At 33.6% G+C, this 11,872-nt stretch overlaps 1 protein-coding gene across 6 annotated transcripts in view; it reads left to right on the top strand.

Moving 5' to 3' along the window:
• Positions 1–11,872, top strand: part of LOC145284444 (RAB11-binding protein RELCH homolog) — a 2,006,047-nt gene that overhangs the window by 594,665 nt on the left and 1,399,510 nt on the right. The gene's annotated exons all lie outside the window — the stretch shown is intronic.

Here is an 11,872-nt window from a genome sequence, read left to right as displayed (position 1 = left end):
TAGAATAGTATTTTCATCCATCTGTCGCACATGTATGATCAGTTTGAAATAAGAGTTCGTCTGTCTGTCACACCGCACAATTGAAATTAGAATAGTATTTTCGTCGGTCTGTCACCTGTAACACTGCAGGCTTCTGTTTGAAATGGTATTTTTGTCATAAAAGCTAGAATAATATTTTCTTCAGTCTTTCATGCTAAACTTTGAAATAGTAATTTTAGATGCATTCATGTATTTTTAGACAAAGCTTTGTCCGTCCGTTATCACACTTAATTTTGCCAAATTCACAGATCAAGTGGACACATCTTTATAATACTATCCATTTTTGTAACTTGAAGATGAAAAGATTATTGATAATATTCGTTTTAAGTAGAGTCATTAGTAAAAATTGAATATTTTGCAAAGATACCAATGTGTGCTCAAATTAGTCTGAACCATTCAACACTTCTGACCCTCATACTCGTTATAGTCACTTCATTTGGTGAACTGACTTTTATCTGTCTATAGATAATCCTCTTAAGTAATTTTAATTCTTATTTTCGGCATCTTTCTTGAATTAATGTTCATTCAAAGTTCTGCATTTTTTCTTTTCTCCTTCTTTTGAACACATAAGAAGTTTGAACTATCTTCTTAAATGATTGATTTAAGTTGAAAGAAAAGTTGAGCCTCGACTTTTCAAACTTTTGATTTCATCTTTTGAGCTTGTGTCTTTTGCTACTTGGCTATGATTTCTCATATGATTTGAAGAATGTTCAACAGAGAAGCAAAGAAAGAAACATAATTGTCTCTTTGGCAATTCAGATTATGAAAGGCGATAGTGGAACTTATCGGATTCAATTTCGGCTGATGTTACAAAAATGTGTTAGCGATGCAGTTGGAATATTTGTAACAAAATAAGATTGGAAAGAAAATAAATAAATTTAGTTTGTCGGTTTTATGCTATGTCAACTATGTGTTAGTTAATGTTGAAATTTAGTACCTATAGTAAATGATTCGTCTGTAAAATCTGTTTTTACGTAAGTGATTAAAGTAAGTTTAAGGAATCTCTAGCTGTTCACCAATTATTATTAGGCACATCAGCACAATATTATGATGCATGGAAATGAAAGTTGGCCAGTGAAATTTGAGGATATGTGTAGCATGAAGAGAAATAATGAGATTGATATGATGCATGTGTAATGTGAGTTTTTGAGACAGGCTGGGATCTGAGTACCTTAAAAGAAGATTATATTTGAACAGATGTGTGCAAAACGGGATTTTGTTGGTTTGGTCACATTGAAAAATAGGTAAAAGTACTTGGGTTAGAAGAGTTTATGTAAGGGTCATTAGGTAAGGAAAGACTAAGGAAAACATGAAAGTGATGAGAATGAAATTGAGAGAAAGAAGGATAAATAAAAACCTGGCCAGAGATATGTTAGTTTCCAAATCAATTTATAAAAGACGTCTACCACATGCCAACTTGTAAATCGATGTTAAACTGAATATGATGATGATGATGATTGTGTGTATGCATATTCGTACAAATAGTTACCAAAACCATGCTGAGAAAATCAATATGATGATTTCTGTAAATGTAAAAAAATTCTGTGTGTTTTTTTTTGTTTTTTTTTTGTTCTGAGAGATGAAGTTATATCCCTTTAACAAGAGTTATTTACCTTGGTAATATGTAAAGTCATGTTGCCGGATTTTAAACTCAAATAACAATTTGTTTGACACGTTTATTCTTGATTCAAACTTCTTTTTTTTTTTTTTTTTTTTTCCATTTTCCCATTCCACTTTTTTTCCTGAAAAAGTTGTTTTGGTAAAGAAAACTTTTACAGTGGATCACTTTTCTCTTACGGCACAATCACGTTGACACACCGGTTCTCGCCAGGTCACCAGAGTTAAGCAACATCTTGTAGTGAGTCTAATCTCGGTTGCGGCGACATGTTGCATTTTATGTTTCCCTTACTGAATATCCTTAGGCATTAAAAGGGAGGTAATTATTTAATAAATTATTTCTTTCGTCTTCTGCCACAATAAATATCCAAAAACACTTTATATCTTGAAACATTAAAGGGTAGTCAACAGTATTACAAATTATTACATTATAAATTCACACTTTACCAATAATTTGTTTTCGAAATTGAGTTCACCAACATTAATTTCTATTTCTTTGTGAATAGACGAGACAATTTTTGTTTTCAATTCGGTAACACCAGGTACAGGGTGGAACGATAAAATTGTTGCCCTAGAAAAGATGACATGATTCCATTTCTGTTTGATGAAAACCGGTTTTCTTTTTTTGTTGCAGACCATCTACTAGTTGGCCAGTTGTGTACAAATCCTAAGAGCGATAGGAGCCTTTTATCATGTCTGAAAGTGACAGAATGTTCAACAAGCGAGATTGGAGATGTGCCACTGTACTACTCATACTCTCTACCAATCCAAGTTATGACAACAGGATCATTGCTAACACCTTCGAAATGCATTACTGGATTGTCACGAATAACAGGGTGATGAAAACGAAGTTCCAGCCACAGTTATGGTCTTCAGTGTGGTTTCAAGTGAGGGCCACATCATGCCACCTCGCAGCTTCAGAGTTAGCTTGAAAGTAAGCACCGAAGTGTACCTAGATGTGCTGAAGAGTGTGGTGACCGCCTGGTGCAATCATGTGGCCACTGGCAGAGACAGGCTTGGCTTCAGAAGGAGTGCTACAACTTTGTACCTTTCTCTCACTGGCCCTCCTCCTTCACCGACTTGAACCCGCTAGACTAATTTATTTGGTCATATGTCGAGAACGTCACCAACATGACTTTTCACAACACCAAAGCCAGCCTGATGGCCACCATCTTCCGCGTATTCACCGAGCCCCCACCAGCATTTGTGGAAAAGGCATGCTCCCAGTTCCGGACTTGTATCAAGGCAATGATTGAGGCTTAAGACGGCTACATTGAATAAATGTCAGCTATACTACATAAATAAAGCTGTAGTGTTTTTTTTTTTTGTTTTTTTAGGGCGACACTTTTATCGTTCCACCCTGTAAATACAACCAGTAGATATGTCACATATTAAAAACAAAAAGTTTTGTTTGTCATATATCCTATTTTATTTTAATTTTTTTTTTTTAACTGGATATATACTTGATCTGTTTCCCAGATCATCAGAGTGTATAAATTGTCTGAAATTCCTATTAATGGAATTAATTAAAAAAATGACCAGACTTGAACTTGCTTTACGTCAGTGGTTGTATGGTGTTCCAAGCTGCTACATCAATTGTGTGTGTATATATTCTTACAAGTGATTATAATTATATGTGGCAGAGAAAATTATAGCTCCTGAAAGGAAGGCAAAGTCAACGCTAAATGTTAAGTCTGTTATTAAAAAATGTGCCACTCTTGCAATTCTAAAGTTTGCAGTATGTCAGTTACCTTTGGGTGGGTTGGGGCAGGGCTGGGGCGGTTGTGAGTGAAACATAAAACGAATAATTATGATGAAAAGAAAAAGTCATATAACTCTGCTATATTCATGTTTCTGTCAAGCGACTTATTTTAATTACCGAATTAATTCTCTTCACATCATGTTCTTTTTCAGGTTAACATCTTTGACTTTTATATTTAAAGAGCTCACAACTACAATCGTTCTGGACTATCTTTATTAGCTTTGTCTTTTATTGTTCAGAGTAACGACGTTAAAGATAATCTATTATATGTGCAATTCGGAGGTATACATCTACCAACTGACATACAGATATTCACACACATGTCGGTGTTTCTTTAAGGTTTCTCATATATACTAGCAGGGAGAACTGATGTTTCCCGGGACCAACAAATGTTCAACACCATACTTTTATTTTCATTGAAATCAGTGATATTGTCCATTTTCTAATCAAATTTATTGATTGCCTGCTCTAGTTGGGGATCCACTGCAGTGCATAAGGAAAAAAACATGCATGCCCTCCTGCATTTGCTTTAGAGTAGCACTTACAGCACAGCATTTGTATTTGCCCTCAGCCATCCCCACAATGATGCAGTATTGCTGATCAAATTGATCATACCGTGTTTGCTCATCCTTCAACCAACATTCACGTCTGTGGAATTTTCAATCCTCACAATGTTGAATGACTAGTCCGTTCGAACAGCAGATAATGATTTCTAACTTGCTTATAACCTAGCACAGATTGTTAACACAGATTGTTAAGGAACCCACTCCGACCAATAAGCAAGTCTTCTTGATCTTTTTGTAACAAAATGCTCTGAACTGTGCACATTTTTTTTTTCCATTTTCACTTCAGACAAGTCACAGTGCCACTTTGCTGTTGGGGATATAAGTTGCAAGGATACTATGTAGGGAGTTGAGCAGCAAGATGTCTGTTCACATTACACTTGAACTTCTGCATGTCAGTACATTTGGGAAAGCAGAATCCCAGAAGCAGTTCTGGGGATGGCTTTCTTACATCTAGGGATCTCTACTGTGTGGAGGTGGGATTTTGCTGCTTGTCGGGTTTGTCGGGAGTATTTACGTCGAGGGGGGTACAAGTGCTTATAGTTCGTTGGAGCATTCACCATTAAAATACTCGTAGAACAAGCAGAGGGATGCAACATTTCATCGATGGGACAGAGGCTGAAGCCTAGATGACAGTTGGTGATTCTCTTTTGAACCCTGTCCAGGAGTGAGAGACTAGTAGCAGATGCACCAACCCAAATGTGACAACAATACTCCATACATGGGCGAATGGTGGCCTTATAGAGGTACAGAATACTTTCAGGCATAAGTAGCTTTCTAACATGGCAGAGAGAGCCCACCTTCTTTGTAGCAGCCTTGGCAATGCTCTCAAGGTGTCTGTTTCAACCACTCCAACCAATATGCAAGTCTTCTCGAACAAAATGCTCATTCTCAGTTCTATCCCCACTAGGATCAATAAAAATGACAACAAAAACTCAAAAACTCCTCTCTATCGAACAGTGTATCGATACTGGATGGCTGACTGGGACAGTTTCTGAGCGTTCATATCAGAACTACTCCTACACACTCTGTTTAATACGAATGCATCTGCTACAGAATCTGACTTAACTGATTGGTTAATAGTTAGCATAGACAACTACGTACTCTCCAGGAAATTTCAGCAGAAAACGAACAGCAAACCATTGTAACCCTTGAATGTGCTACCACCATTGCACATAGAAACTAGTACTTCAATTGCTTTGAATGTAATAGATGTTTGGAAACTAAAATCACCTTTAGAACTGCTAGCAATCACTGCAAAAAAATTATAGAAAATGTGATGATCATATGATTAGTCCATCTAAAGTAGAAGAACAGAGGGTTTCCATGAGTTTTGCTGAATAGATCAGGCTGTCTGAAGATATTGCCTTCCTGAGACGAAATTTTATTCACGTTGATGGTTTTTGTTTTTCTACTTTCTTTTGCAAAACTTATGTTCTGCAAAACCCAAACCAAAAACAACAAGCCGCCTTTTCCCCTTCTCCTTCTTCCCATTTCCCCTTCTATTTCTCCCACTTCCTGACTGGTTTCCTTACTTAAAATGTACCAAATATTAATACTGTAATCCTTTTCCCTCTTCCATTGCAAAACTCATTCATGCTCTACAGGATAGGGAACAAAAAAGATAAAATCTACTATAAAACAACCAAATCAAACACTACAAACTAGCAATTGAAAATACAAAGAGCTTGAAGAATAAAAACCTTCGGCAAAATAACTGGATGCAACATCAATACTATTTTCAAAATAACTAGAATCTGCATTAAATAATCTAAAAAGGGTTGATATGCCGTAAGACAAAACAACCAAACAATCCATGAGTTTTAGGGAATAGTAAACAACGTCCTAAACAGATGTAAGTCCTCTATCCCAACCATCGTTAACGGGTCTTGAGTGATCTCGTCAGCATCTGACAAAACCAAACTCTTTATCACATGTGATCATGGCCACATAGCTCTTTAATTTCCTCCTAAGATTGAAAATAATCAGAGCCACATCCATGTATCTGTTCATGATGTTGTCACATTCATCAAAAACCTTGATGCCTGCAAAGCAACTAGCAATATTCCAGTCATAGTATTTAAGAAGCTACAACCAGAACTAGCACTCACTCTTGTAAATGCTCCTCAACATCTTGGAAAACGTCGCTAGTCTGCCCAGTATTTAAAAATACTGAAAAACAGTCTTCTACATCTCAATATAAACCAATTAGTCTTCTATGTGTTATGAGTAGGTTGCTTGAATCGATGTTAAATAGAGAAATTGTCAACCTACTCAGTGATAAGCAATATGATTTCCGTCATACGAGATCTACAGCTGATGTACTGACTGCAATTTCACATAAAATCAGTGAATCAATTAATAGAGATTTACTCTAACTCTTGACATCCCAAATGCATTTTATAGGATTTGATATAAGGATCTACTTCACAAGATTTCAAGCTATGGAATATCTGGAGATGTCTTCTCAACCATTGAATCTTTTCTCTCTGATAGGTTTATACAAGTAGTTGATGATGGGCAGAAGTTCGAAGCTGAAAGTATGAATGCTGGCATGCCTAATGGATCCATTCTGGGCTCAACTCTCTTCATCAATGATCTCCCAAATAGCATTCTAAGTCAATTCATCAATATATGCACACATGACACTATTATCTATGGCAACACTTCAAAGGCAAACAATGACCAAGATCTATTTGAGTCTTTCTCTTCTGAACTTGAGCATATGGTGCAATGGGGCTGATTAATTTCAACGCATCTAAAACCAAGCTCTAATCTATGATCTCCTCTTGCCAAATTTTCACAAAAAGCACTCGTCTATCAACAACAGCTATCTCTATCTGTGCCTAAATCCAAACACAAATTCTGTGAACAAAGCTCCTGTCCTAGAATTACCCGCCTGTGGAACTCTGTTCTGCTGGTCTGCTTTCCAGCTGACTTCAACATGGTCGTCTTCAAGTCCAATGTAAACAAGTTCTTGTTGAGCCGCCTCTCCAAATAATCCATTTCTACCCCATTTCTACCACCAACTATTAATAGGAAAAAAAAGCATTCGTTAACCGAAAACCATTGCCAACAATTTCCCTTCTTTGTATCTATGACTAGATCTAGATGCAAATTCCATGAACAAAGCTTTATTTCTTAGAACTGTCAGCCTATGGAACTTGGTTATACTGACTTTCTTCACAACCATATCATTCTTTATGTATCTATTTTTTTTTTTTTTAATTTGAATTTTGTCTGTAGAAGGCCTTGAAAAAGTTTTGAAAATGAACATTGAAAATCTTTATGAACCCTGACTTTTGCAGTATAAGGACCATGCTATTGTTGGAATCCTTCAAACGGTTTACAGAAAACGCTTAAAGTTGCTAAGATGCTGAGCACCTTAAGCCTTAAAATATTTTTTGCTATCATTGGTTTATTATTATTTTTTTTTAATTTTGATGTTTATCTTGATTTAAACAAAAAAAAATATTAGAAAATGTCATGAAAAAAAGAAAAAATTATCTAGAAAAATAATTTTGTTTGCTATCAGGTATTTGTTATTCAAAAAATAAATATTCTTAAAACTTACATTATAATGAATTTTTTTCTTGATTTAAATTTTAATTTTCTAAATGTTGCTTAAAAATTGTCCAATAATTATTCAAGAATATTGTTTTCATGTTTCAAGAAATTTTTTATTGAAATTGTTTTCATTTTTTTTATTAATTTTTATTGAAGTTATTTTCACTTTTTAGTAAAATTTTTATGGGAATTGTTTTCAATTTTTTTTTTTTTCAATTAAATTTTTATTGAAATTGTTTTAGATTTTTAAATTTATTTTTTATTGAAATTGTTTTCAATTCTCAGTTAATTTTTTATTGAAATTATTTTAATTTTTCAATTAATTTTTCATTAAATTAGCTTCATACTGACAAAACTAATATATTTTTCATTGAAAAAAAATTGGCCAGACTTTGCACACAAAAAATCATGAAACTGTTGTTCCGCACCTTTCAGTGTTTTCTGTGAACCGCCTGAACGAATCCAACGCTAGCATGATCTGTATAATGCATCAGTACCTAGTAAACTTTCAAAATACTGCCACTAACAACTGATTGATAATCTATTGTGACACGAGTCCACATCACACCTTGATTAAAAAAAATACTTTGTCTCTGAGTGTCAAAATAATGTTATCGTAAGAAACAAAATGATGATGAATTTGTTCTTGACAACCAAATATTTTTTTACATTCTTACTTGACAACCAAATATTTTTACATTCTTACTTGACAACCAAATATTTTTTTACATTCTTACTTGAACTATATTTCTTGCGTAAAATGTTCTACAATACATTAAATATGCATGTAATCTTATACAAAGATTCTGAATAATATAGACAACTAGACCACCTATGTCATGTTGAGTCAGTATTTGTTAGATTATTAAATATGTATGTATTTATATTTCAAATATAATTTTTTTTATAACATAAAGTTTTATCAATAGCTGAATAGTGTAGGACTAGAACTGTGAATACTTTTGTATATTACCCTTGAACTGCTTTGAATGCAGGGAGCAAACTGTTTTAAATTCATCAAAAAATCAACTGGATATGGAAAATAAAAGATGATTTTTAGGTGAATTTATAAAAGACGGTTTATATGATATAAAAGCATATTATAATACAATTACATTATCAAAAAATATATCGTTAACAAAGCAAAACTTATCAAGATCAGAAAAGCTCAATACTACTGAGAGGAGTAAACAAATGATCCATAAAATATATGATAGCGTGTGTATTCTTTTGTGTGTCACGCTTACATCTGGGTCGTTTGATTGTTATATTCTATTTCTTCTCATAAATAACTTTACCAAGAATTCTTCATAAGTTTTGGTTTCGGTTTGGATTATGGCTGAAAGAACTCAAGTTATATATACATATATATATTTTTTTAAAGTTTTTATTTCGGTTTCGATTCAAGCTAATGCACCCAAGTCATTTGAATATATTCTTTTATTTTTGAAATAGCAACCTTATAATATATAAAAAGCGATGGAACATTAACTCTATAAAATATATACGAAATCTGCAAGAATTAAAATATCATATTTAAACGTACTTTACGACCGAGCTTTGTCGGGCGTTCATGCTAAGATAAATACTTTTGCAGTTTTAACAAAAGAGCTACAATAATATTAGGACGTCTCTATTTTACACTGAACATCTACAGAATGCCAACATCAATATATTACATATAAATGAGTCCCCTGTGGAATTTCCACAGGTCCCGCTAGTAAATGATATATCTCTTTTCCTTTTTTCTCCACGTTCTTCCCAATCTTTTCTTTTTTATTTGACCTATTATATGACCTCCATTTTTTCATAGCAACCCATATTTTTTTTTTTTTTTTTTTTTTTTTACTTTTATCTATATATGAGGTATATATACAGCGTATATACTGCCCTTCTGATTTACTCTTATATATTTTACTTTTAATATTTCTTAATTATTTTTAATCGTATTATCCTATTTCTTCATTCTCATTTCATATCTAAATATCATTAAGGCAGATTTTTTTAGCTATATTTGTATTTTATATAATTCTGGCCCTTCTCTCTGATGAGAAGCATTTAGCTTCGAAATGCTATGGCCTAAATTTTCCTTAATTTTTCCCTTTTTACTTTTCCTTATTGTTTTGATAATATCAAGTTATATATGACTTTTATTCCTCGTCTTTCATTTAATCTATATATATATATATATATATATATATATATATATATATATATAATCTATAATATAAATCTCACCTGTCTGTTTAAATATATATATATATGCATGTATGTATGTCTGTCTAAAACTTTTGACAGAGGTGACAGATTTTCACGAGATCAGTATCATTTTGAAGCTCGACGTCTTGGACGACAAATATCAAAAATTTGGCCAAAACCATTAATTCCTTCTCCCTGAACTGGGCAGTTTTCTACAAGGAGGGGTCGATTTTTTTCAAGCCATTTTTGCAAGTTATCGTATCGGTTGGATTGACTTTGCCTAATCTTAACGCTCTAAACTTCCGGTTGCATCATGGAGTAGGGGTAAGACATCAGGTTTTCTTTCACTTTCTTTTCCGCCTTTGCATCACGAGTTTGAGCCTGCCTGCCTACTACCACATTTTTTGCTCAACACACACCTTCAAACATCCAGGCAACACCGGGCACCCATACTAGTATATTAATATATATCAAAGTATATTAAACATCTATTTTATTAACTTTGATAATTGCTTTTACAAGGATTGTAGTAAGTCAGAATACATGATGATGTCATAATACTCTTTATCTGTCACCCCTTCCTCTCTTTTTTACTTTTTTCCTCTTTTTTCCTCTTTTTCTCTTTTTTACTCTCTTCACCTCTTCCTCATTTCTTTTCTCTCTGTTTTCTTTTTCCTCACTTTTAATTATTTGACTGATTTCATTTATTTCACTACTTCTTTCATCACGTTAGCTTGGCAACTAAGTTCTTGCAGTTTTTTTTTTTTTTCAGCAATAAAACCTCGATTAAATGCAAAGAGAAGGAGATGTCAAAAGTGCACTTTTTTTTTTTTCAACTTGACATTTCATTTTTATGTTAGCATATGTATATATGTATGGCATAATCACGTTGATACACCGCTTCCCGTCAGTTCACTGAAGTTAAGCAACGTTGAGCCTGGCTAGTACTTGATGGGTGACCATTTGAGAATTCTAGGCTCTGTATGTGCTTTCAGCTCATCTCCGCATTGTTTCCAGTCGTCCTTAACCTCCACTTGCCACTGGAATTCAAATGTCGACTCAGGAGACGTGTGGTTGGAGATTGCGCAACTCTTGCCACAAAAAATTCACACGCAGGCACTCTTTCCGTGGGTATCCCTAGTCTATCAAGATTGAAGAAAGCCTTATATATATATCAGAAAGAGCTTTCTTTGAAACAACGTATCATTTGAATTCTGCCATGAAGGTGTAAACCTAGAAATACTTTTTTTTCGTATCGTTTTTATACGAATCTGCCACTTAGACACAATTCCCATCCCTAAAATCTCATCAGTATGCCCTGTATTTAAGAATTCAGGTGATCGATCATCTCCCACTCAGTACAGACCTGTGCGCAATGATTAAAAAAAAAAAAACTATAAATTAAAATGAAGATTCCGGTTTCAATGAATGTTTGAAAAATGACAATTGATAAATACAATGCATATTTAAAAAAATTTCTGCTTTTTCTTCAAATTTACTTCAATTATGTATTAGGTTGGCAACTAAGTTTTTGCCGTTTTTTTAATCTACATTTTTTAAAAGTAAAATAAAGACTAACAACTATTTAAGGAGGTTTCGAAAATGCACATTTTTTTTTTCAACTTGAAATTTCATTTTGATGATCTGAAAATAAATTGAAATAAATTTAAGCAAAAGAAATAGAATACAACAAATAAAATTTCAAATATATTTAATAAACGGCAAGAATTTTGCTGCCAATTCAATAGATCCTTTCTTTTCCCTCTTTCTCTCTCTTCCCCCTCTTTCTCTTTTTCCCTCTTTCTCTCTCTTCCCCCTCTTTCTCTTTTTCCCTCTTTCTCTTTCACATCCTCAATTACTTGCATTCCCACGAGAGTATCCAAAAGGTCGATGTTTTAATTTAGAGAAAATCCAGCTCCCCACAAAGGGGCATTCTGAATTCGAACAAAAGTTAAAATTGCCTAAGTCTAGAAGGATTTCTCTTTCACTGAACAAGAACAGAAAATATGAAGTTTAGTATCAGAACAGGTATTACATTTTGATCTTAGCCAAAGATTTCACAAAGTTCATAGTACACTGTGGTGCCATAGTAGATTCTCCCTCTTCCCTCTCTCTTTATTATTTA

This window comes from Euprymna scolopes, chromosome 9 (assembly GCF_053919585.1).
Source record: "Euprymna scolopes isolate OS-2025 chromosome 9, ASM5391958v1, whole genome shotgun sequence".
NCBI lineage: Eukaryota > Metazoa > Mollusca > Cephalopoda > Sepiida > Sepiolidae > Euprymna > Euprymna scolopes.
This window is presented reverse-complemented; position numbering and strand designations above follow the sequence as displayed.